This window comes from Pipistrellus hanaki, assembly GCF_964339955.1.
Source record: "Pipistrellus hanaki genome assembly, chromosome: 14".
In the NCBI taxonomy this organism is placed as follows: Eukaryota; Metazoa; Chordata; class Mammalia; order Chiroptera; family Vespertilionidae; genus Pipistrellus; species Pipistrellus hanaki.
This window is the reverse complement of record NC_140516.1, coordinates 24,880,846-24,904,898: the sequence shown is the minus strand read 5'-3', so window position 1 is coordinate 24,904,898 and position 24,053 is coordinate 24,880,846. Positions and strand designations below refer to the sequence as shown.

Here is a 24,053-nt window from a genome sequence, read left to right as displayed (position 1 = left end):
ATTTATAGATCAGGAAATAGAAACTTCACAAATAGAGGCAGCTTAGAATTTTGACATTCTTGTTAAGTAAGGAAACAGATGTTGGAACTTGAGCTGTCAAGGTAACAAGGAATAGAAGACTCAAAGTCTTGGAAAAGAGGAAATCTTGAAGAAATAAGGCTGAAATTATGTGTGAAATTTCCCCTGGGGCATTCACCAACTCCCAGTTGCACTCACATGAGATAAACACACCAAGTCTCTGATGAAAATAGTGGACAGCAGCATCTGGAAAGCTAAGTAGCTGAGCACAGATTTATGGTAGGCATCTAACACTGAGTAGTTGAAGGTTGGGGTTCAGGGATCAATAAGGCAGAGAAACCCTGGGAAATACCCTCATGCTTTTAGCTGAGGCTTCAGAAGAATTAACTAAGTGTTTGGGCTAAGCCATAGCATTATAGACAACCTTGAAATAAACAATGCTTCCATTATCTAATCACTCTTTTGCAAATCACATCAAAGTTTAGAGGCTTATGACAATAACTTACTATCTCTCACAGTTCTAGAGGTTGACAGATTCATTTGGGTGGTGCTTGCCTGGTGCCTTCATTTGAGGCTGGACTCATTTGAAAGCTTCTTCGGTCAAGTCTGGAGCCTGGGCTGGAAGGTCTGGAACAGCTGGAGATTTTAATGTCTATGGGAATCATCTCCATGTGAATATTTTGGGCTTCTTTGCACACAGAAGTCTCAGTGTGGCTGGACTTGTTATATGGTGGCTAGCTACCTCCAGACTGGGCACGTCAAAAAAATGAGAAGTAGAGCAGAAAGTCTTTTAAGACGTGGGTTCCAAAATGGCACAGCATCACTTCTGCAATATTATATTAGTCAAAGCAATCTCAGAGCCCACCCAGTTGTTAAAGCAGGAGACCTAACTCCCTCAGCTCAATGGGGGAGTGTCAAAGAAAGTAAGGCCATCTTTAATATGCCACAAACTAGTGCTAATAAAGTGTTAAGCCAGGCCTTGACTGGATGAAGTTGATCTTTACATACTCATCTGCCTGTCAGAAAAAATTAAGTCCTGCAAGGGGAAAGATGACATCATCCAGAGATCCTGCGAGTTGTTCATACACAATGCTTGACATTCAATGAAATATTACTAGGAAGGCCAAGAAATAGAACTAGACCAAAAAGAAAATGAAAAAACAAACAACAGAAACAGGTCCAGATGTTGGAGTTATAATGTAGGACATTTAAAATAAGTATGACTAGCATAATTGAGAAATTAAAAAAAAAAGATGGAGAGTTTTGCTAGAAAACTGGTATCTTTAAAAAAAGTAATAGAGTCAAATTAAAATTCAAAACTTAAAAATAAATTTCAGCTGTTATGACTTCAGCAGAACAAACGTGAAATAAGAATGGATCATTATACTAAAATATAGATTAATAGGACATATCCAGATACAAACATATAGAGAGTAAAAGAATTAAATATACAAAATTGGTGTAGGAAATATACTGTAGATGGTTAAATGTCTACCAAATATCACTCGAGTTCCAGGAAAAGAAGAAATAAAAGGAAACAGACACAATTCACTTGAAGGAATACTGGCCAAAATTTTCCGTAAGTTGGAAAACATCAGCTTACAAGACACTGAAGTGCTATAAAACTCAAGAAGGATTAACACAGATTTACACACAAAATATAAAGACAAAAATATTTAAAGTAATAAAAAAGATACCCTCCTTCAAAACAAGACTTACAGTTGACTTTTTAATGGAAACATTGAATGCCAGAATTCAGTACATTGACTGATATTTTAAAAGTATTGAAAGACAATAACTGCCAATTTAAAGGTCTATCTGTAGTGAAGCCATCACCATAAAATAAAGCAATATAAATACAGATTTAGACAAATAAAACATGAGAATTTGTCTCCAGAAGATCTGCACTAAAAGAACTACTAAAAAGAAAATGTTATTCAGAAAAAGAAATATATGATCTCTTATGGAGACAAAATTATGCAGGAAGGAAATGAAGATCACTGTGGGTGGAGAGATAGTGGGGAAATCTAAATAAATATTGATGATTAAAAAATGACAAAATATTTTGTGGTTTGAAATATTCAGAGTGTTATAATACACTAGAGGCCCAGTGCATGGAATTCATGCACAGGGGTAGGGGGAGTCTCCTCAGCCCAACCTGCACCCTCTCCAATCTGGGACACTGGCGGATGGCTGACTGCAGTTGGACATCTCTCTTACAATCTGGGATCACTGGTTCCTAACTGCTCACCTGCCTGACTACATGATCACCCCTAACTACTCCCACTGGCCTGGTCACCCCCAATTGACCCCCCTGTCAGCCTGGTTGCCCCTTACTGCCCCCCTCTCCTGGCCTGATCACCCCTAAGTACCCCCTGCCAGCCTGGTCACCCCCAACTGCCCCTCCTCTGCTGGCCTGGTTGCCCCATGCAGCCTGCTGTTCGGTTGTACAACCAGTTGTTTCAGTCATAACGGCCCCTGGCTTTTTATATATTAGGATGAGAACAATAGGATAGAAGGATATGGGGAATGATAAAGAGAGTAGAAGCGCTATAGATTGCATTGTCTGGTAAACGTGAAAGAACTAATGTTAGGAAGACTTATAAAATTAAAACTGCATCTAGATATGTCTAAGATAATCATTAAAATCACTACTAAGGGAAAAAATAGAAAAATAGTTTTAAAGATACTTGATTGTCTCAAAAGAAGACAAGAATAACAGTAACAACAAAAAAAGATTCAATAAATATAAAATAAATTAGAGGTCCAGTGCATAAAATTTTGTGCACTTGGGGGTCGGGGGGGTCCCTTTGCCCAGCTTGCTCCCTCTTGCAGACTGAGACCCCTTGTGCCTAACACTCACTTGCTTGCTGCTCCTTACCTCTTGGCTCGATGCTCCTTAGCAAGCACACTGACCACCTGCATAGGCAGCACCTGCATTGAGTGTTTGCCCCCTGGTGGTCAGTGCATGTCATAGTGATTGGTTATTCTGCCATTTGGTCGATTTGCATATTGGGCTTTTATTATATAGGATAATCAGGTGGTAGATTTAAACCCAAATGCAGCAGTAATTATAGTAAATGCAAAAGAGCTAAAACACTGATTAAATGACAAAGATTGCTAGAGTGCATATAGAAAAATCAAAATCCAATTGTTTACATCTTACAAGGCGCAAATGTTAAGTATAAAACAATCCCCAAAATAATATGCAACACTAACCCCCTAAAAGCTGATATAATGATTCCATTATAAGGCAAAGTAAACGTAAGGCAATAGCATCACTAGGAGGTGTTATATAGCATAAGATAGGCACACAGTATACAAAGCAAACATAAAGAAATAAAAGAAGAAATTGAGAAATCCAAAATTATAGTTGAATATTTAAACTCAATAGTTTCATTGATAAAAAGGACAATCTGACAAAACAGAAACCAAACAATACCCCCCCCCCCCCCACGCACACACACACAATCCCACATACAAATAAAACCCAGGGTAACATCTGGACAATATATTAACAAACTTGAACTAACTGGCCTATACAGAACAGTACACCACAAACAAAACAAAACAAACAAACAACAAAAAAAACCTTATTTTTAAGTTCATGTGAGCTTTTGCTGAAATAGACTTATATTCAGCTATAAAAAAAAAGTCTTGATGGAATTTAATAGGCTGTACTCTTGACAGGAGTGTAATTAAACTGGAAATCAAAACCAGAAAAAAAAAACCCACCCAAATTTAGGAAATTAATTAATATACTTCTAAACACCTATAGATCAAACAAGAAATTATAATTTGTTAGAAAATTTATTTAACTGAATAACTAAAAAAATGGCATATTAAGACATAAGGATATAATAGTCAAAGCAAAAAATGCAGAGCCTGAAATGTCTGTCTTAGAAAAGGAGACATTAAGCAAACATCACAGAAGAAACAGAAGAGCAAACAAAACTTAAAGTGAAAAGGTGTAAATAAGAAAGGAAAGACTAGAAAACAATTAAATATTAGACAAATATACAATAGGAAAAAATAAAATAATTGGTTCTTTGAAATACTAATGAAATTGATAAGCTTAGCAACACTGATCAAGGGACAACACAAACTGTCAATATCAGAAACAAACAAACAAACACAGGAAAGAACACAGCATAAACAAAGCTAGAACACAATGGGGAAAATACTGGGAGGGGAAATATTGGCTATTCATGTTAGTTAGCTATATTGATAGGAAATTTAAAAAGACAATCAATGTAGTTGATGCAATGCTAAAGGAAAACAGCAAGCTTACTGCTTAATCAATTTTGTGATTTGACTGAGTTTGAAGAATCTCTTGTCTTCAGAAAATCGGGACATGTTTGACAGCCATTCAAAGGGTTAGTTTTAAACAAATAGTTTGAAAGTCTCAGAAGTTATGGTAGAAGCAGGGCCAAAGACCTTGAATGATCTCTGTGATTTTTCCCTTAATTAACTGGCCTTGGCCAGACTTTTGTTGTGTTTTTGTCTGGGGTTATTTTGGATGACATTTTGCTTGCCACATATTAAGTCTTTCTAGTGGGATGCTGCTGGGCTCTTACTAGTATCTCCTCAAATGCTTTCTGTTTGACATCATTTTCTTCTTCCTCCCAAAGATGAATTCAATAACTGAAATGTCGAGAATATTGTGTGCAACTGACATTAGGAAATGTTTGGCTTCTTTTTGACTAGTGGGCACTAAGCTCTGGACCAAAGTAGTCTGCTAAAACTGCCTGAAAACATTTTGTTGACTGAGGGAAAATAGGTTTATGAAACCAAATTACATTCTGGTAGAGAAATACAGTGGTAAAAGGTTTGGGATGGTCATTTTTGAAATTTTGCTTCTCACTCAGTGGTCAAATGGTTAGTGAGAGCTACTATATTTCAGTATGATATGCTTTTGGGGAATATTTAGGGCAGTGTTTTCAAATCTGAACATTGAGAGCTTACTATATTTTAGTATTATATGCTTTATGGAAATATTTAGGGCATTACTTTCCAAATTGAATATCAAAGAGGCTAATAGATGTTCCTTTGACAAAATTGTTTCTGGCTAAATGAGTTTGCAACATAAACTTTTCTGTTTGAGTCATAGGGCATATTGAAATAGTAAAGCTCCAGATAAGTCTTGCAGCCAAGAAATCAGCTTCATTTTTCTTTGATTAACCCAAGATTTTTTTTTCTTAAATTATTTTGATCAGAGATTCCCTCATTTTGGAACATCTATTAAATCTCATGGGATACAAGAGAATTCTAGGAAAAGAGGACTGAATTAGCCTCCTCTGCCTCCTCCACCCGCAATGTTGTATTTTCTGGGGAGGAGAAATTGAAGACCTTTCACAATACATAACATATTAGACAAGCGCCCAACAAAAAAAAAATGGTTGTTATGAAGCAACTGTTATAAAATGTGTAAATGGCAGGAAAAGATACATGTAAACATATAGCCAAATTATTTTTTCCCCATTTTTCTCTTTGTCTCCATATTTTAATTTGTTACCTTTTGGGGACTTAGCCACAGAGAGGCAGAGATTCCTTTTTCCTGAACTATCTTATTGGTAGCCATAATGCTCCTTCTCTTTCTTCCAGTTTCTTAAGTGACTTTTGATGATGTACCTACAACTTATGTTAAATAGAAGTTTGGCTTTATCTTCTCATCAAGTCAAAAGCTGACTAACAAAATGAAGGAGATGATTGTGCAGATAGATGCCTAAAGTGGTTGGTGGGTGTGCAGCCAGGAAATCTGTCTCAATTATGAAGAAGGTCTTGAGAGTGGGTAGAAGACCAGAGACTTGTCCCAAGTGCAAGATGAGATTAGTTATTTCAGGAGTCAAAGTGATCATTAAAATCATAGGGTGTATGAGTCAAATGCTCTGATGAGTATGACAGTACCCCTAAGAGCATGGGACATACTGAATGGAGAAGAGAGTCTAAGCTGAAAAGAAGAACATTGGTAGCTTTCGCAATTGTGAGAGTGAACAAATTTCTCTGGAAACAAAAATTGCTCAGTTCAAATTTTTTTTTTCAACTTTGGACTTAAAATGTAAACTCTAGAAATATCTGCTTATAAGATGTGCTCTTTTTGTGAACATTCAAGTGCCTCCAAGCATGAAAGTGGTGGTATCTTGTCGTTTAATGACATTCAAAGGAAAATACAGACGTACTAAGCAACTGTTGTGAAATGTAAAATAAAACAAAACAGCCCCCACCCCCTTACTTAACTAAGAGAATGTATTGCTAGTAAATTGGGAGTATTTAACATCTGTTATCTCATTTTGTTTAACAATATGATTGAAGATACATTTTCCCCAAAGCTTGGCTCTCATTCATGTTTCATTGTAGACCTACTGATGGTCAGTTTGCTAGGTTCCCAGCCTTGGATCCTTCCTAAGAAGAGACATACTTTAAATAGATACTTTCAATACAATGCTGTAATAGGTATTTGCATATGGAATAGTGGGATCATAGAGATGGAAGTAATAGAATCTACCCTAGGTTTGGGGAAGAGAGAGATAGTTTTGAGTATTTAGAAATGGCTCTCTAGAGAAGAGGATGCTTGAACTAAGTCTTAGTAGAAGAGTAGGTTGTAGGGGTAAAAAGAAGAGGTTGGGAAAGGCATTCTGGGTAAAGGAAGCAACATGGACCAAACACAGAAGCAGGAAATCTAGCAGTCCTATAAGGTTGTGCAAAGATTAGTTTTCTAATCCCGCCATAACAAAGCCCCACAAATTGACTGAATTAAAATAATTCAAATGTATTACTTTACAGTTCTAAGGGTCAGAAATCTGGAAGGGGTGACACTGGGCTGAAATCAATGTGTATCTGGGCTACATTCCATTCTGGAGGCTCTGAGGGAGAATCTATTTTCTTGAATTGTCCAGCTTCTGGAGGCAGCCTACATTCCTTGGCTTGTAGCCCCCTTAGATCTTCAAAGCCAGCATTGTAGTGTCTTGTGACCCTGATTTTTTGAACATCTATTTCTCTGACCAAAGCTGAGAAAGGTTCCACTTTTAAGATTCATATGATTAGAATGGGCCTACCTGGATAAATAAGAATAATATCTGTAATCACATCTGCAAAATCCCTGGGGATTAGGATATGGGCACCTTTGGGTGTTGGGGATGGTCATTATTCTGCCTTCCACAGGCAGGATGACTCAGATGAGGTAGGCAAGGACCACATCATGGGTGGAAAGCCCTGTGTGTTTGTTGTGCATTGGAGCATGGTTCTTATTTCTCTTTTTTAGTTTAGATTGTCTCACTTGCCAGTGCTCTGCTCTCTGGGGACTGGAACTGGTCTCTGATATCTGTGGGTCATTGGCAAAGAAAGTGATTGATGACTGATTACTATTCATTATTCATTGCCCCTGACCCCAGGCAACTTAGTAATTTAAAAAAAAACTATTTGTCTCCTCTTCTCTGTTTATCTGAAGACACACACCAAGATAAAAGGGACTTTGACTTCCTATGGATTCTTCCAAGCCTTTGTTTCTGCTAACTATTGCTATCCTTTTTTTATATTCAATTTTCAATTAAGTGCACATAAAAAGATATGACAGATTATACATATATTCCCTTCAACTGACCTAATTTGTAAAAATGTATAAAGGTGAAACTGGTCCAATGCCAGTTCTTTAAAATATCTTATTATGCATCTTATAGAAATCCTTGAGAAAGCACAGTATTTCTGAATCTTTTCTTTTTTCACACTGTCCCCATGCTCAATCTTCCTCAGTAACATCTCTCATTAAATTAAAATGAGTGATTCTTAAGGGAACATGATACATAGTTTGAGAACAGCTGATCTAGTCAATCCCCATAATTTTATAAACTAGGAAACTGATTCTTGGATAGGTAAGTATGACCTGATCAATATAACATAGCTACTTAGCTGAAAATCCAGGGTTTGACCCCAGTACCACTCTGTCTACTCTTTAAAACTTTAGACTTTATATCAACTTAGTTTCAAATTTAATTTCATCTCAGGCTTTCCAATTATTCCATTGCAAAAATCAAAATAAATTTTGCATTTTAGTCTCTTAGTTTTCTTACCCTTAGTTCTATATTTTAGAGGCTTTACTACCTTTACCAGAAAAGGAATAGGAACATTCAAGGACTGAACATTGACATGCAGTGTTCTTTTTTATGCTCCATCATATATTTTTTTTTTTTGACAAGGAGAGATTAGCTTTGTGGGTTCATCTTTCTTTTTTTATTTTGTTCTTTCTATCTTCCTTGTAAGACTTACACTCCCCTCACTTCCTCTCTACCTCTAATTCTCTTTCCTTTAATAATATCCCACACTCTATACCCCTCCTGTTTTCTCCTGGGTCTAAGACTGACAAAGCATAGCCACAAATAGCTGCAGTGGAGGATGTTAATTTAATTTCTTTGTCATATTTTTACTTGGGTCTTCTCTGAGTCTTTTCTCCAGATGCTTATCTAATTTTTCTTTCACTTGCTCTATTTTTTTCTGTCTAAATAAAATGTACCCAGCTTCATCCACATCACTGGTTTCTGTCAGCACAGGCAGGGAGTTAACGTTCCAAAAAAGATGGCTATATTGAGCATGTATGTAGCACGGTCCCCCTCGGCAATTGAAAACCTTCCGTAGGGAAGAGATACGCCATCCCTATTACATTGCTGATGAAAAATGGAGGCAGAGAGTAGGAGGACAAGGAGGTGGGAAGAATATATAAATTATACTTTACAGATGGAACAACCAAAGTACAGATTAGGTCTATCCAACTATTTCTCTTTATCATTTGGGGCCTGAGGGAAAGTAATGATGGTGGAGCACTGATCAGTAGAAATCAATCTATTCCTCTAGTGAAGATACCTAAAATAGAGATCTATTCAGTCCACAGCTGCTATTGGACATACCATCACATCATAATGACAGGTACTATGTCAAACTTTTCTTGAGATTGGGCCTGAGTTTGGGCCTTATTCAATCCCCTTTTCCTTAATCTCCATGAGCCTCCATTATCTCATCTGTGAAATGGAGAAAAGCAGATATGCATTTCAGTGTTGTTTCCAGATTTATGAGATGAAAAAGCCTTGAGCGTATTTAAAAGCTGATGGGAAAGAAGCAACACAGAGCAAAAGATTTATGCTAGAAGACATAGAAGATAATTTATAAAGCAAAGTTCCTCTCTGATAAAACAGGCAGGGACTGGTGGAGGGATAAGCTTTAGTTAGAAAGAAGGGCCCCTATTCTCCAATGGCAGAAGGCAAAGTGGACAAATGGTTGCAAAGATAGTGGTGGAAAATTGAAGGATACCTCCTCTGAGGGGCCTCTATCTTCTCTATGAAGTCAGAGTAGATACTACCTGCTTTGAGTATTGAGGAATGCGAGGATATTGGAGAACTGAGGACAATGGAGAAACTATAGAATCTGCACAGTGGAGAATAAGAGAAAGAATTGGTAAAACTCAATAGAATTTCTTGGCAGTGTTTCATGTCCTGTTGAGGATGCTGACCATGAACACATGATGACAACACTGTCCTGTTGCTGTTTCTGCAGTGATGTTCAGCAAACTTGGTTAATAGCTAGATTCACTTGAGAAAAATCAATTTGGTATGATGAAAAAACAGTGAGGCCAGGGACTTGAGGAAGTTGAAGAGAGTGGTCACAGTAACAATCTATAATAATAAAAGAGTAATATGCAAATCTACCAAATGGTCGAACAGTGGAATGACTATCCAGAGGTCCTTCTGGATGAAGCCGGGGCTGTGAGGGCAGCCAGAGCTGAGAAGGCCTACTCTGGCACAAATTTCATGCATCTGGCCTCTAGGCCTATCTAATAAAAGAGAAACATGCAAACTGAAAAGAGAAACTTTACTATGCCCACAAGCCACACTGACCAGCCAATCAGAAGAGAGTATGCAAATTAACCTAACAAATATGGTGGTGGTCATGGAACTGGAGCAAGCAGGAAGCTTGGGTTGCCCCCAGCGATGAAGGAAGCTAAATTTCCCACCCACCCTGGCCAGTCCTGGCGTTTGTTCAAAGCTACAATGTTTCAATTATAGAAGATAAATAAATCCCAACAAAAATGGTGGCAGCCACAAAGCTGGGGAGATAAGAGGTTTGGGTTGCCCCTGGCAATGGAGGAAGCCAAGCTTCCCACCCATCTTGGCTGGCCTTGGTCTCTGTTCAAGGCTACAAAGTTTCAATTGTAGAAGATAAATAAATCCCAGATACCAGGGCCTCTGCTTGGGTTGCCAGAGTGCATGGCTGGCCTGCAAACCACCAGAGGCCCCTTGCCCAGGCCGCTCCATGTGCTAAAGGAACCCCCTTCCTGATCTGGGAAACCCTTCAGGGCAAACCAACAAGCCCCCACCTGTGCACCAGGCCTCTATCCTATCTAATAAAAGAGTAATATGCAAATTGACCATCACTCTAACACACAAGATGGATGTCCCATGTGGTCAAAGATGGCTGCTCCCATGTGGACACAAGATGGCTACCACAAGATGGCCAACAGGGGAGGGCATTTGGGGGTGACCAGGCCTGCAGGGAGGGCAGTTAGGGGTGGCCAGGCCTGTGGGGAAGGGCAGTTAGGGGTGACTAGGCTGGCAGGCAGAAGCAGTTAGGGGTAATCAGGAAAGCAGGCAGGCGAGCAGTTGGGAACCAGAAGTCCTGAGCATTGTAATACTTTCAACAATAAAGAATTTTTTTTTTTTAAAGAGTTCAAGGAACCTAGCAACCAGGGTGTCAGGTATTAATATAAATGTTGAAGTCACAGGGATATTGACATTAGATTCTGGTTTTGGTATATAATAGTAACAAAAAAGGAGAGGATGGTAGACTCAAAAGCATGAGTCTTGAGGGAGTAGGAGTTTTCACCGGAGGAGGCGGTGACAATGGTGGGGAAATAGCAGTGTGGAGCAGCAGGGCATTGCTTCCGCCTCCAGACGCTGGGGTATGTGATTCAGCAAACTCTCCTTGATAAAGCTGTGTGGAAAGTTATATCTTCAGGAGAGAGCTAGCATTCTACAAAATTTGGATTACTAAGTTTAAATGAGATGGTGTTAGTGCCACATAACATGATGAGTTTACGTATCTTAAAAAATATCATGTATAATGCATAAGATACTATGTTAAGTGCATTTTATGCATTATCTCATTTAATCCTAACAGTCTGGTAGACAAGTATTATTATTATTATCTGCCTTTTATAAATGTAAGTGCTGGGTTTTGGAGGGGTTAAGTTACTTGCACAGGTCTTCCAGCTCAGAGGGGCAAACTTGAACTCAGGCAGTCTAAAGTCAGAGCCCACACTTTTAAATATATTTTATTGATATTTTACAGAGAGGAGGAAGGGAGAGAGATAGAGAGCTAGAAACGTTGATGACAGAGAAACATCGACCAGCTGCCTCTTGCACACCCCCTACCGGGGATGTGGCCGCAACCAATGTACATGCCTTTGACCGGAATCTAACCTGGGACCTTTCAGTCCGCAGACCGATGCTCTACCACTGAGCCAAACCGGTTTTGGCAGAGCCCACACTTTTACTTTATTTTTTATTTTTATTTTTTAAATATATTTCATTGATTTTGTACAGAGAGGAAGGGAGAGAGATAGAGAGTTAGAAACATCGATGAGAGAGAGTCATCGATCAGCTGCCTCTTGCACACCCCCTACTGGGGATATGCCCGCAACCAAGGTACATGCCCTTGACTGGAATCGAACCTGGGTCCCTTCGGTCCCCAAGCCGACGCTCTATGCATTGAGCCAAACCGGTCCCGGTAGAGCCCACACTTTTAAACATTGTTATACTATCAAAGGCCCAATGCATGAAATTCATATAGGAGTAGGCCTTCCTTCCCCCTGTTACTGGCACCAGCTTCCCTCTGGCACCCAGGACCTAGGCTTCCCTTGCAGCCCCGGCTTCATCCAGAAGGTTGTCTGGAAGGACATTCAAAAGGACAACCAGTCTAATTAGCATATTATACTTTTATTATAATAGAAGATTTTTGTTTGGAAAACAACTGTATCAGATTGTCCATATGAATGAATTTAAGCTATGAATTTATTTTTAAATCTTGTAAGGTAAACCTAAATTAAGTCAAACTAAACTTTTTGGTAAATATGTAAATGTCCAAATATGTAGCATGATAATCCCCCTACCATATACCCTCATTGCAAGGCCAGAAAGGGGGATTAAGGCCAGTATTTTTTTTTTTTTTTTTTTTTTTTGAGCCTGTGTCTCAAGGCAAGTCTGCAAGGCTATTTTGGATTGCTTGATCTTGATTGATGACTATGAAATAAGAGGGTGAGTCAGGGAAGAGATGAAAATGAATTTGGAGTTAATGTAGCTAAAAGTAGAAATGGGTGGAAATTAAAGGAATTATGTTGGCAGGTGTGGAATTATGGGAGGGCTAGAAAGGGAGAAGGAGGCTCTGGTTACCTGTGCCTCCTATGGATCAGAGGAAAGATGGTGGAAGGGGCTGAGCTCTGTTAAGTCCCTCACGGGTCTTGTAAGGAGAGGATGGTCACTTGCAATGAGCATTGCCTCTAGGTTATCTGGGACATCTGAGCATGCAGAGTTCAATAACTCTGAGTTCATTCCTAAGAGGGAAATGGCGGTGGTGGGAATAGCCAAAGTAGAGGAAACGTCACCTGGCTTTGGGCACTCATTTGGACCTCTGGGTCCTAATATCACCCCACCCTGAATTTCTGGACAAATATCCTCCTTCTTTCCTTCACTGAGGAGCGTACTTCCATGCAGTGATCTACAGCTCTGCCATCAGGACAGTGTCATTGCCCTCCGCCATGGGCACTGTGTTGAGAGGAAAAGGGTGCCCAGAGGTTCAGATTCAAAGGAAGAACATCACATCGGGGGGTGGGGCAATGGTGACCATCCCTCCCCACACCAGTGGTTGAGACCAGAGGAGAGCCTATCATGAGAAAGGAATAACTGAATGAATAGTGATAAAACATTTCCCGTAGATTTTATTTTTTATTTTCCCTAGAGGAATTTTTTTTTCTTTGTCGCAACACTGGAGGGACTAAATTAGCACTTCTATTGATTTTTACTCTAGTGGGGACTTGCTACTATTTTCCTTATCAGGTTTGTCCGAGGGAGTGAAAGGTGCTATTTTTTTTTCCAGCTTATGAAACAAAATGACCAGCCCGAACATGTTCATTAGTGAGTCCAGAAGATTTAAAAGTACCTTGAGAGCCGAAAAGTTCATCTTTCCTTCATTTCAGCAGCCCAGTCCCTGAAATGCTTGGTTCTGGGAATCGTTAGGGAAAGACAAGAGTCCTCCTGGCAGGTACTGAGATGATTGGTTTGTTTTAACTTTGCGTTGATCCCTGGAATGTTAAGAGGTGTGTTCCCATACAAACCACACTTCAACAAAAAGATGACTTTGGTTAAATCCAGTCCCATGGGGCAGCTGAAAAATATGCATATCTTGGAGAATGCAGTGCTTCTGTGGCCAATTCCGCCAGGTTCATGGAGCGGGCCTTTCTGGAAGGTTTTATGTCACTTCTGTTTATTCTGATGAGGGAGGCAGTTCCTAGCTTTTTCAATTATGATGTGTCAGTTTTTCCATTGAAGATCACAGCTTCTCGGAACATAAACTTCTGGCGTGTTTCTAATCCCTCTGAGTTTTAATGATGGCATGTGATCCAATGGCATGCAACTCACATCCTGCACCATATCTTTGCCTAACTTTTTGGTGTGAAATTCCAAGTTTTGTAAGTCTAGTCTTTCCCACATGACCCGTAAGCTGTCTTCAGATCCAGGAAATACTTGGGCAAGAAAGCAGAAAATCAGATCCTGTACTTTTTGGAACGTGAGGAGCTTTAAACAAGGGGGTAAAAGATTACTGGCATGCAAACTAGAACAAGTCTCAACTGTTCCGCTTCATTTTGGAAAAAGTCATCCTTGCTCACCAAATGTACTTCTGTTAGTATCCAGAATTACAATAAATAAATTAAAAAAAAAGAAGAAGAACAAAAAAGATCCTGCTTTTGTCAGGAAGCCTAAATGACCATTCCAGCTCTTGCACCAACTAGCTGCATGGCCCTGGGTGATCATAAACTCTCCACGGGAAATGGCTTCCCCTTTGTAAAATGGGACGGTTTGGTGTGCCGGAATCTAAACCCCTCATAGCGTTCAAATCCAGAAGATTCTGAAGAAAATGAAAATGTGTGGTCATAGGTTTCAGAGTGCTATCCGATATGACCAGTAGATGGCAGATGTGCATTGTTATATGAAATTGCTACCAGTGCGATACTGGTGGTCTGAATGGTGGTGAAGCTTAAGGGAGGTACAGAATAATTACCATTAAAAAGAATGTTGTTCATGCCCTAGTCTGTATGGCTTGGTGGGGGTCATCCCATACATCAAAGGTTGCCCATGGGATTCTTGGTTAAGGCACATGCCTGGGTTGTGGGCTCAATCCCCAGTAAGGGGTGTGCTGGTGGATATTTCACTCTCACATTGATGCTTCTCACTCTCCCTTTCCCTTCTTCTCTCTCTTTAAAATAAATAAATAAATAAATAAATAAATAAATAAATAAATAAATAAATAAATAAAAATATTAAACAAAAGAAAAAGAATGCTGTTCTTAACCAGCAGATAGTTTCATGGACCCCATGGATTCTCTGTTTCCATTAGACCTAGATTTCACCACACTTGCATAATTGGCATCCTTTTAAACTATACTTTGAAAGGCAATATAGTTACTGGAAAAAACCATGCATTTCTTCTCTCATGTCATTTATTAATTAATTCAACAACTATTTATCAAGTCTACTGTGTTTCGGATTCTGGGCTAAGTAATGAGGATATAGAGATAAAAATGATACAATCTCAGTCTTTAGGAACCTCATCCTCCAGAGGGATAAATGTGCCATCAAAGGAATCATGGTCACTGAGGTAAGAGGCTATAGAGAAGCACATAGTAGACCTTGGAACATGCTGAGGGGGGAAGGGGTGTCAAGAATAACTTCTTTGGCTCTAGCTGGTTTGGCTCAGTGGATAGAGGTTGGGACTGTGGACTGAAGGGTCCCAGGTTCAATTCTGGTTAAGGGCACATGCCTACGTTGCAGGGTGGATCCCAGTAGGGGGCGTGCAGGAGGCAGCCGATCAATGATTCTCTCTCATCATTGATGTTTCTCCCTCTCTCTTCCTCTCTGAAATATATATATTTCATACTTCTTTAGTAAAATACTGAATATTTGAGAATGAGTTTTAATGGACAGGAAATTAGTTGGAGAGAGAAGTAGTCCAGACAGAAGAACAGCATGTTCAAAGATTCTTAGTTAAGAGAGGGTGAGGAGCATTCCAACATGTATCACAGAACCAGGCTGAAGATGATATGAGATAAGGAGGGGACTAGATCTCATGGGGCCTTCTAGGCCATGAAAAGAAAGAAAGAAAACTGTTTTCATTAAATTCTTGATTTCTTTGTGATTTCTTTGGCAAAGGCAGTTTTTTCAGACTATATTGCTGGCATCTTGGCAGGCAGAGAAGACTGGTCCAATAATAAAAGAAAGAACAGGAGGAGAGGAACTTGGAGATCTAAGAGTCAAAAGTGGCTTGAATAATTTTAAATCAAAAGAATATTCATTGTATTTCTAGGGTTAACTAATCTAAACAGCAACAATCCATCAAAGTGACACTCTATCATGTCTCTGTATCATTAGCTTTATTCTCTTTAACACTAATCATAGCCACCTACGGGCCAGGCACTGAAATTGCCACTCTCATTGCAAGAATTTGCAGCACCAGGCAACCACAGAGCATGGCTATAGAGGCCTGGGTTACCCCTCATTTGCCTAATAGCTCCTCACTCATCATGACTTTGTATCAGTTAAGCAATTGTTTTTCTCTTAAAATCTCAGCCCTTTAATATCATGGCCACTAAGCAAATGACACTGTGAATTAGCCTCTGGAGTGTTTCTAACACAGTAGAGGAAACAAATGACATGTCATTATGGATTTTATGGCTGTAAAACACCAAGGCAGATATTGGATTTTAAAGAATTACAGGCTGACCACAGGTCATCACTTAATTTAAAAGTAAACTTTAGGTTTGTGATCTGCTGTGAATGTTGGCATGCCCACAGAGTTGAAGGTGGGTAAAATTATTTCTTTGAACTCAAAAGACTAGCCCATATACTGCTCTCTCCCCCAGTTCTCTTTGAAATGCCCAGAATAGTGACTACTCTGTAGCTAGACATTTACTTTACAGCATGCAAAATACAAAGTCAATAACTCCTTTTATCACTGCCTTTATGTAGAGCTAAGCACATAAATATAATGCATTTCTGTGTGTGAGAAATCATAGATGCTTTAGGGCTACTAGAAAATTTTCATTTACCTTGTAGTAATATTCTTAGACCACCCAGCAGAGGAATCAAGAACTATTTATTTTGGGGGCCTGGCTGCAGTTTAGCAAAATATTTTCACCCATATCCTTGCTTTATCTAACCATATATCTAACTATAGGTAACTATAAATATAATGAGGATCTATTTAGGTAGGTGAGCCCAGGGTCTTAGACAGTTTTATTAGTTTTCATAAATATTTGTTCCATATATAATCATATTATCATAGTTTTGTATACACTCACACAAAATTCATGAACCTATTTATTTTATCAGTCGAGCAATGCCACCAGTCATAGGCAGCAAAATATATTAGAGATGATAAAAATAAGGACCTGTCAATAGCTTGGTTACATTGCTTTAAACAAACCCATTTTCCTTAGAACTATAGTGCTTAGGGTTAGCCCAATCCATTGGAGGGTCAAAATGCCTCTTCTACCCCATAGCACTCTTCTCTCCTCCTGGTCTGAAATGCCACCCTTAGAGGCAATCATAGGTGGTACTATCAGTTAAAATATTGTTTTTCATTGGAGGAGACATGAGAAAAGACCTTGTATATTATACACAGATGTGGGCTACCCAAAGTTATGTACAATTCCCAGTGCATTAAACTTCACTGTCTTCTCCAATTGTGTTCACTCTAACTTATATAAACATTGAACTGCCAGAAAACCAATACATAAAGTATTAGTAGTAGTAACAAATAATCTCTGATTTATCCCACATTATTGATGGCAGGTCAATCTTCAAAAAGTCCAGGGCAAGATTCCAGGAAGGAGCCTAAAGGACTTCAGTGAGTATCTGAAGATTAATCAGTTTCTGCCACTAGAATGCTGAGGAGCAGGGAAAGAAGTGGCATTGAGGAGCTTCTTAAAAAATAGAAATGAGCAGAAACCAGTTTGGCCCAATAGATAGAGTGTCGGCCTGCAGACTGAAGGGTCCTGGGTTCGATTCCGGTAAAGGGCATGTATCTTGGTTGCGGGCATATCCCCAGTAGGAGGTGTGCAGGAGGCAGCTGATCAATGTTTCTATCTCATTGATATTTCTAACTATCCCTCTTCCTTCCTCTCTGTACAAAATTAATAAAATGTATTTTTTAAAAAGTAGAAATGAAGATCAAGGCACTTTCTAACAGAACTGTGCCCATCAGGATCGTGGAGTTTTATCTACATATGTCCAGGTACCCCTAGATGGAAAAAATTGGGGCACATGTATTGACCAGATGACTTTGAAAGGTCAGATACAGAAGGGACCAAGAGAGCCATTTTACAATATATGTCTCATTCCATTGAGGCTCACAGAATGTTAGAGCTAGGGGAGATTTAGTTTAAGAACTTTCCTAGTAATTGAATCAAATCCAAAGAGGCTGAAGGTCATACAGGAGTTGTGACACAGACCTGCTGAGGCTGTGGCTTGAACTCACTTCTCCTAATTACCAATGAGGTCCAATTTCCTCCATACTGCATAGTAAAGCAAATAGAAGAAGCAAGGTAGATAAAGAGACAACATTTTAGTTGCATGTCTAGAAATCCCTTCTCTTGCTGAAGTGAATACTTTCAGGAAAGCAGTTCTCCTGGGAAGAAAGAGTGAAATGCTGTCCCCAGATTACTCTTGCCCAATTGATGTAATGGACACTGAGCCTTTGGTGTGACCTGTTGGATAGTCCTATCTCTAAGACAGTCTATGGTCAAGGATCTCTTTGTCCACCTGTTTCACACACACACACAATTCTGGACCCCATATGCCTGTTGCAATTCTTCACTCTTGCCCGATCTCTTCATTCTTTTGGCCAAAACAAATTGCTTCCAAGTGAAGCATACATCTTTTTAATTTTGTCCTTCAAGGCCAGATGTCTTTTGCCAGACAAGTCTCTAGCTATATAATTTGTTAAACCTATTCAAGTTATCATGCTGATGGAGTCTAAAAGACACTCCAAGAGCTATCCTTCTCAACCTAGCCACCATGCCCTGTCTGTTTGTTCAGGAACATAATGGAAAGAGGAATGGGAATATAGAACTTCAGTCTTAGCTATATGACCTTGGGCAAGACTCAGTGTCTTTGAGCTTTAATGTCCTCATCTATAAAACAGAGATTAAAATTCCCACTGTCCATGCTTTACCAAGTGAGGAGGTTCAAATGTGGAGAGGTATGTGAAAAAGCTTGATAAACTTAAAGCACTTTGTAAACTCAATGCATTGTGAATAACCCCTATGAATGACACTGTGGTAGGAATCTGAAGCCAGGAATGGAGAACTCCCAAGTATTCTTAAGACCCATGCTCTGGTGATTCCCTGCTCAACTTGTCCATAGACCCAGCTGTGCCTGATAAGAGAATCTCTATCTTCACAGAGATACACAAGTTTACATGGTCTTTAATATATCATAGAGATTACTTCTTCCCAGTGCTGTTACTAACACAGAAGCAAAGGTTAGTACAGTAAAGAATCAAGTTCTTTTCATTATCAGGCAACCATGTAGGTCCTCTTTATGGTATTTTTCCAGAAGACATTGTCTGGTTCCTAAAAACTCCTTTGGCCTCCTTGACTATTTTGAAATTCCTTGACAGAATACTTCCTCTGGTGTCCCCATTTTTATACTTGCTATGTGCATTCTTCAATAGAAAAAAATTTCCTTTTCACATTGCCTTTTGAGCCAAGAGTAACAAAATTTGGACCCTGCATTTTCTGAAAGAATTTCCTCTGAAACCATCCTTGTAGTAAATCTCTCCTGAACCTGGCATATCCTCTGCTTGAACCTGGCATATCATTTTCTTTTCACACATTTGCCCTATAAATTCACATCTCTGTTTTCTCACCCCTCTGACATTCTGACAGACAGTGTAATATACATAGTGAATTAAAGTTGCTCTGCCTTTGCCCTCCATGGGGTGCCATCTGAGCACAAGCCAGGCACCTGCCCTTTCTCACCTGTGATGTTTAAGGCAAGAGCACCATCAAATAGCTGTGTTTGCTTCCTTCCAGACCAAGGTTATGCTTGATAATCTTGGAATACAAATTAGATCACAAGTTGAGCAGTTGGCAGACCATCTGAACTGCCAACTCAGTCTATGCAGAAGTCTTGCAAAATATGCACTTAGATGAAAAAAATATTAAACATTTAGGTAAATGAAAGCATTCTGTATGTCCAGTAAATATTAGAAGGAACCTAGTGAAGTTCAGGTAGTAGCTCAGAAAGTTGCTGGAGGCATCCCATATTTCCTACTACCTTTAACCAAAGTTCTTATGAGACCGATTCTTACATATTTTTGCCCCCTCAAAAGGATAAATAGAACATTCCATAATAAAAATTTTATAGAGGAATTGGGTATTTTTAATTACAACGAACTAGAAAGAATGTGCAGTGGTAGTCAATGTCAGTTTTCCATTCCTCTTATTGAGGAAATGATGGCTAAGGGAACAGTTTTTAAAAATTATTATTTATTTTTATCCCAACTGTTTATTTTGAAAAATTTCAGGCCTGCATAAAAGTTTATTGAAGTTGTAATTGTTAAATTCTGCTGCATTTTCTTGATATCTCTGAGTTTCATTATTTTCCCCAGAACCACTGAAAATAAGTTACATCATAATCCTTCACCCACAAATATTTTTGGGTATTTCTCCTAATCACAATATCATTATTATATCCATAGACTTTAATACTGATACAAATTTTGAATAAATTTTTATGGATATATGATTTACATAAAGAGAAATACTCAGATTATAAGTATTGACAAATGCATATCATTCATGCCCCTACTCACCAAGACCTGTTCCTATCAAGATAAAGGGCATTTCCATCACCATGAAAGATTCCCTCATGCTCCTTCCAATATTCTTCATGCCCAAAAGCAAGCACTGATTTTATCTCTGTTATCATAGATTCATTTTGACTCTTCTAGAATTTCATATAAATGGAGTCATGGTATGCATATTTTACCTTTTTTCTCTCATAATATTTCTGAAATAGTCACTCAGTTATAGTGTGTATCAGTTTGTTCCTTTTTATTGTTGAGTAGGTATTATGTTATCTAAATATAGCAGTTTGTTATCCATATTATCTGGGATCTTTTGAGTTTTTGCTTATTATGAACCTTATTGTGCAAAGTTCTGTGGATATATTGATACATTATTGCCAAATACACAGTCTATATTCCTATTATTCCAATTGTCTCCCAAATATTCTTTATAGCTTTTTCCTTTTCATTTTAGGATCAAATTAAGGATCACATATTACATTTGGTTGCCCTTTCTCTTTGTGTCTTTTAATTAATAACAATCCCACTTTTTAAACATTTAAAAAATATATATTCTTATTGATTTCAGAGAGGAAGGAAGAAGAAAAGAGAGAGAATTATTGATGGACTGCTTCCTGCACGCCCCCTACTGAGGATGAGCCTGCAACCCCTGGCATGTGCCTGTTTGCTTCTCTTCTTAATTAAGATGGCTGCTTATTGCCATAGATCTCTCATCTTCTGAGTCCTTATATCTGAGTTAACTTTGGCAGGTATGTTTTCTCCAAGGAATCAGCCATTCTGTGGTGCACCATTACAATGAGAGAAGCATTTGAACCTCTGGACATGGGAGAAGTCATTTCCATCTCTGGGTCTAGCTGAAACTAACTTCTGTATTCTGCTTCTTGATACCTCCTGTGTAACACCATTAACTCTCTCCCAGAAGTTGTTGCCTGGGGCATTACTGTTTAATCAAATAATGCTGATAGTGTGTGGGCTGCCTGAGCACCTAGGCAATACTCAACACATAGTCAAAGCAGAGAAGATGCCTTCTGAATGCAATTTAACAGACAGTTGGGTTAATGACCGAATTGATTGGCTATAAATATGGCTTACTCTTTTATTACTACATAGGCTTTTTTTTATGTTGAAGGATAAAATCCTACACAAGCATGTGGTCATTTGAGGCTTCTTTCCTGTATGGAAACTAATTCTAAGCAATAAAGACTATCAATCCCTTTTCTATTTTCTTTAAAGATTTTGTATCAACACCTTCTTCCACCTTTCCTTTATATCTGTGGTTTTCAACTGGGGACAATTTTGCCCCCAGGGTATATGTGGCAAAGCCAGGAGATAAATTCAGGAGCATGACCAGGAGTTCTTTTTTTCTTTCTTTCTTTCTTTTCCTTTTTTTTTTTTTTTTTTTTTTTTTTTTAATATATTTTATTGACTTTTTACAGAGAGGAAGGAAGAGGAATAGAGAGTTAGAAACGTTGATCAGCTGCCTTCTGCACACCCCCTACTGGGGATGTGCCCACAACCACGGTACATGCCCTTGACCAGAATCGAACCTGGGACCTTTCAGTCCGTAGGCTGAAGCTCTACCACTGAGCCAAACCGGTTCTTGCATGACCAGGAGTTCTATTAGCATCTGGTGAGTAGAAGCCAAGGATGCTACTAAATGTACTACAGTGCACAGAACAGCCATCTAACAAAGCATTATGTGCTTCAAACTTTCAGTAGTGCTGAGGTTAAGTAATCCTACTCTATACACTTGGTCTAAGTCACCCTATAACATGAAAAAGTGTTAACCTCTACAGTATAAGGAGGAGTTAAGTGATGCCTGAGTAACATAGCCAGTATCAATGGCAATAATACTGCCATCAATGGCATTCTTTGAATTCCTCAAAGAATGATCTAGAAAGTGTTTAATTTTTTTTCTGGTAAGGGAATTCTATCCCTTTACCTGTGCTCTTTCTTCCCTGTTTCCCTCTTGGGCACATCTGTGGAAGAATGGTCTAAAGAAAGACTCACAAAAGATGCTTTTATCCTCTCCTTGCTTTGCAACGCCTTTGTTTCCTTAACCTGGCGTGGCCTAACAGTCCTCACGGTATGGGCTATAGAACACCACCTCCACTGCCACCCCCACACTGCTTGAGACCTTGCTTCTATCCTAGGCCCTCAGCTGCCTCCATAGGCAGTGAGCAAGTGAGGTCACACAAGCTGTGGTGCAGAGATTACCCCAGTTTTTGTTTTGTTTGTTTGTTTTTGCATTTGGCCTGGAATCCCGTGGGGGCATACAATCCCTTCTCCTGTGGTGTCTTTGTGGGCCATCCCCTAACAAATGCCTCTTGTTCTTCCTCAAAGCTCACAGGGTGTCAGAAGCCAAGGCTGAGTCCTCTTTGCATTCCCAGCGCCCACTGGCATGACCTCAGGAATCCTGCAGCTGCAGCGTGAATGGGACCATTTGATGGTGTAGCTGAGGGCTTAAGTGGAGTTGGATGGCACAGAATCCTCCTATTAACAGCTCTCTCAAATCTTCAACCAGACTTAAACAAACACTTTTTGGGAAAAAATCACTCCCTTGTCTGAGTTCTCCACCTTGCCACTCTGCAAAGGGATCAGGATTCTGCTCCTTCAGCACCAGCACTGAACATTGTGCACAGTGCTCAGTAGATATTGGTTTGAACTGAATGATGGAAACACAAGTGCCAAAATGAAGTCTTAGAGGTTGGTTGGTACTGTAGGGGAGAGAAAAAAGAGATATTTTCCTCTACCCATTTTAGCTTTCCTGGCTGGGGCCTTGTAGATTAGATCAGTGTTTTTCAACCTTTTTTGGGCAAAGGCACACTTGTTTCATGAAAAAAATCACGAGGCACACCACCATTAGAAAATGTTAAAAAATTTAACTCTGTGCCTATATTGACTATATATAAAGTAATTCTCTTGAATAGGAATCAAATAAACACAAAGAAAGTATTTTATAATTACTTTATTACGAAATATTAAGTAAACAAAATAGTGAAAAATTATAAAATTCTTGTCTTGTCTGCACCTACGGCACACCAGGCAACATCTTGCGGCACACTAGTGTGCCGCGGAACAGCGGTTGAAAAACGCTGGATTAGATTGACAAAAGTCGGATTAACAAGAGAAAAACAAGTTTGTCAATGTGTGCATTGTTCATACACCTGGAGTATGAAGGAGTGGTTAAAAATTAGGCTTATACAGCATTTTAACAAAGGAACATTACATTTTGAGGAAGGAACAAAACAAGGGGAAAACACTTGGAGTTCCTAAGGAACAATAAATCTTGGGAAGGCATATGGAGACATTATTTATAGATAAGGGCTAATCTTAGTAGATTCCTCCAGTGCTGCCTCTGGGCTGATAAGTATCTAGAGCTTTCTCAGGTAACTTACTTATATCCTGTTTGGTAGAGACAGATGGGAGGGGGGACACCTTTACAAATTTTGTTTTTTTTCACCCTTACAAATTTATATCCTAATTTTAGGCAGCTAGGGAGAGGGCAGAGAGTTTTTCTTATATCTGATTCTTCTTAATTGCTTTCAACTCAAAATAATCCTCATGCTAAAGTGGCATGTTTTGGGGGTAACATTCTGCTACCTTTCAGTACTGTCTGTATTGGTCCCTGCACCCATCTTTTTGCCCTCTTCTTTAGCTTAAAGAGCAGTTTTTCCTGAAAGAAACAATGTTCAGTAAGAGCAATAATATTCTCTTTATAGTCAAAGAGCTCCTAGACTTAACACTAGGCACATTGTCCCTACACTCCCAAGCTTTTCTCTGAAGGGCCCACAGACTGATCATTTTTTAAAAATGCAAACCAGTGTGTCCAACCCTCAAGGAAAAACCAGATACCTTAGATTCTGTAGTCTTTAACCCTCTATCCTCTAGTTTCCCACGTCTCCTTTCTA

General features: G+C 39.0%; 1 long non-coding RNA gene across 1 annotated transcript in view; it reads left to right on the top strand.

Annotated features, from left to right (window-relative positions):
* Nucleotides 1-22,555, top strand: part of LOC311632867 — a 35,676-nt gene extending 13,121 nt beyond the window's left edge. Inside the window, exons 4-5 of the long non-coding RNA XR_014796845.1 lie at nt 20,711-20,891; nt 22,486-22,555. This is a non-coding gene — a long non-coding RNA (uncharacterized lncRNA). The remainder of the gene's footprint in view (nt 1-20,710; nt 20,892-22,485) is intronic.
* Nucleotides 22,556-24,053: the final 1,498 nt, after the last annotated feature.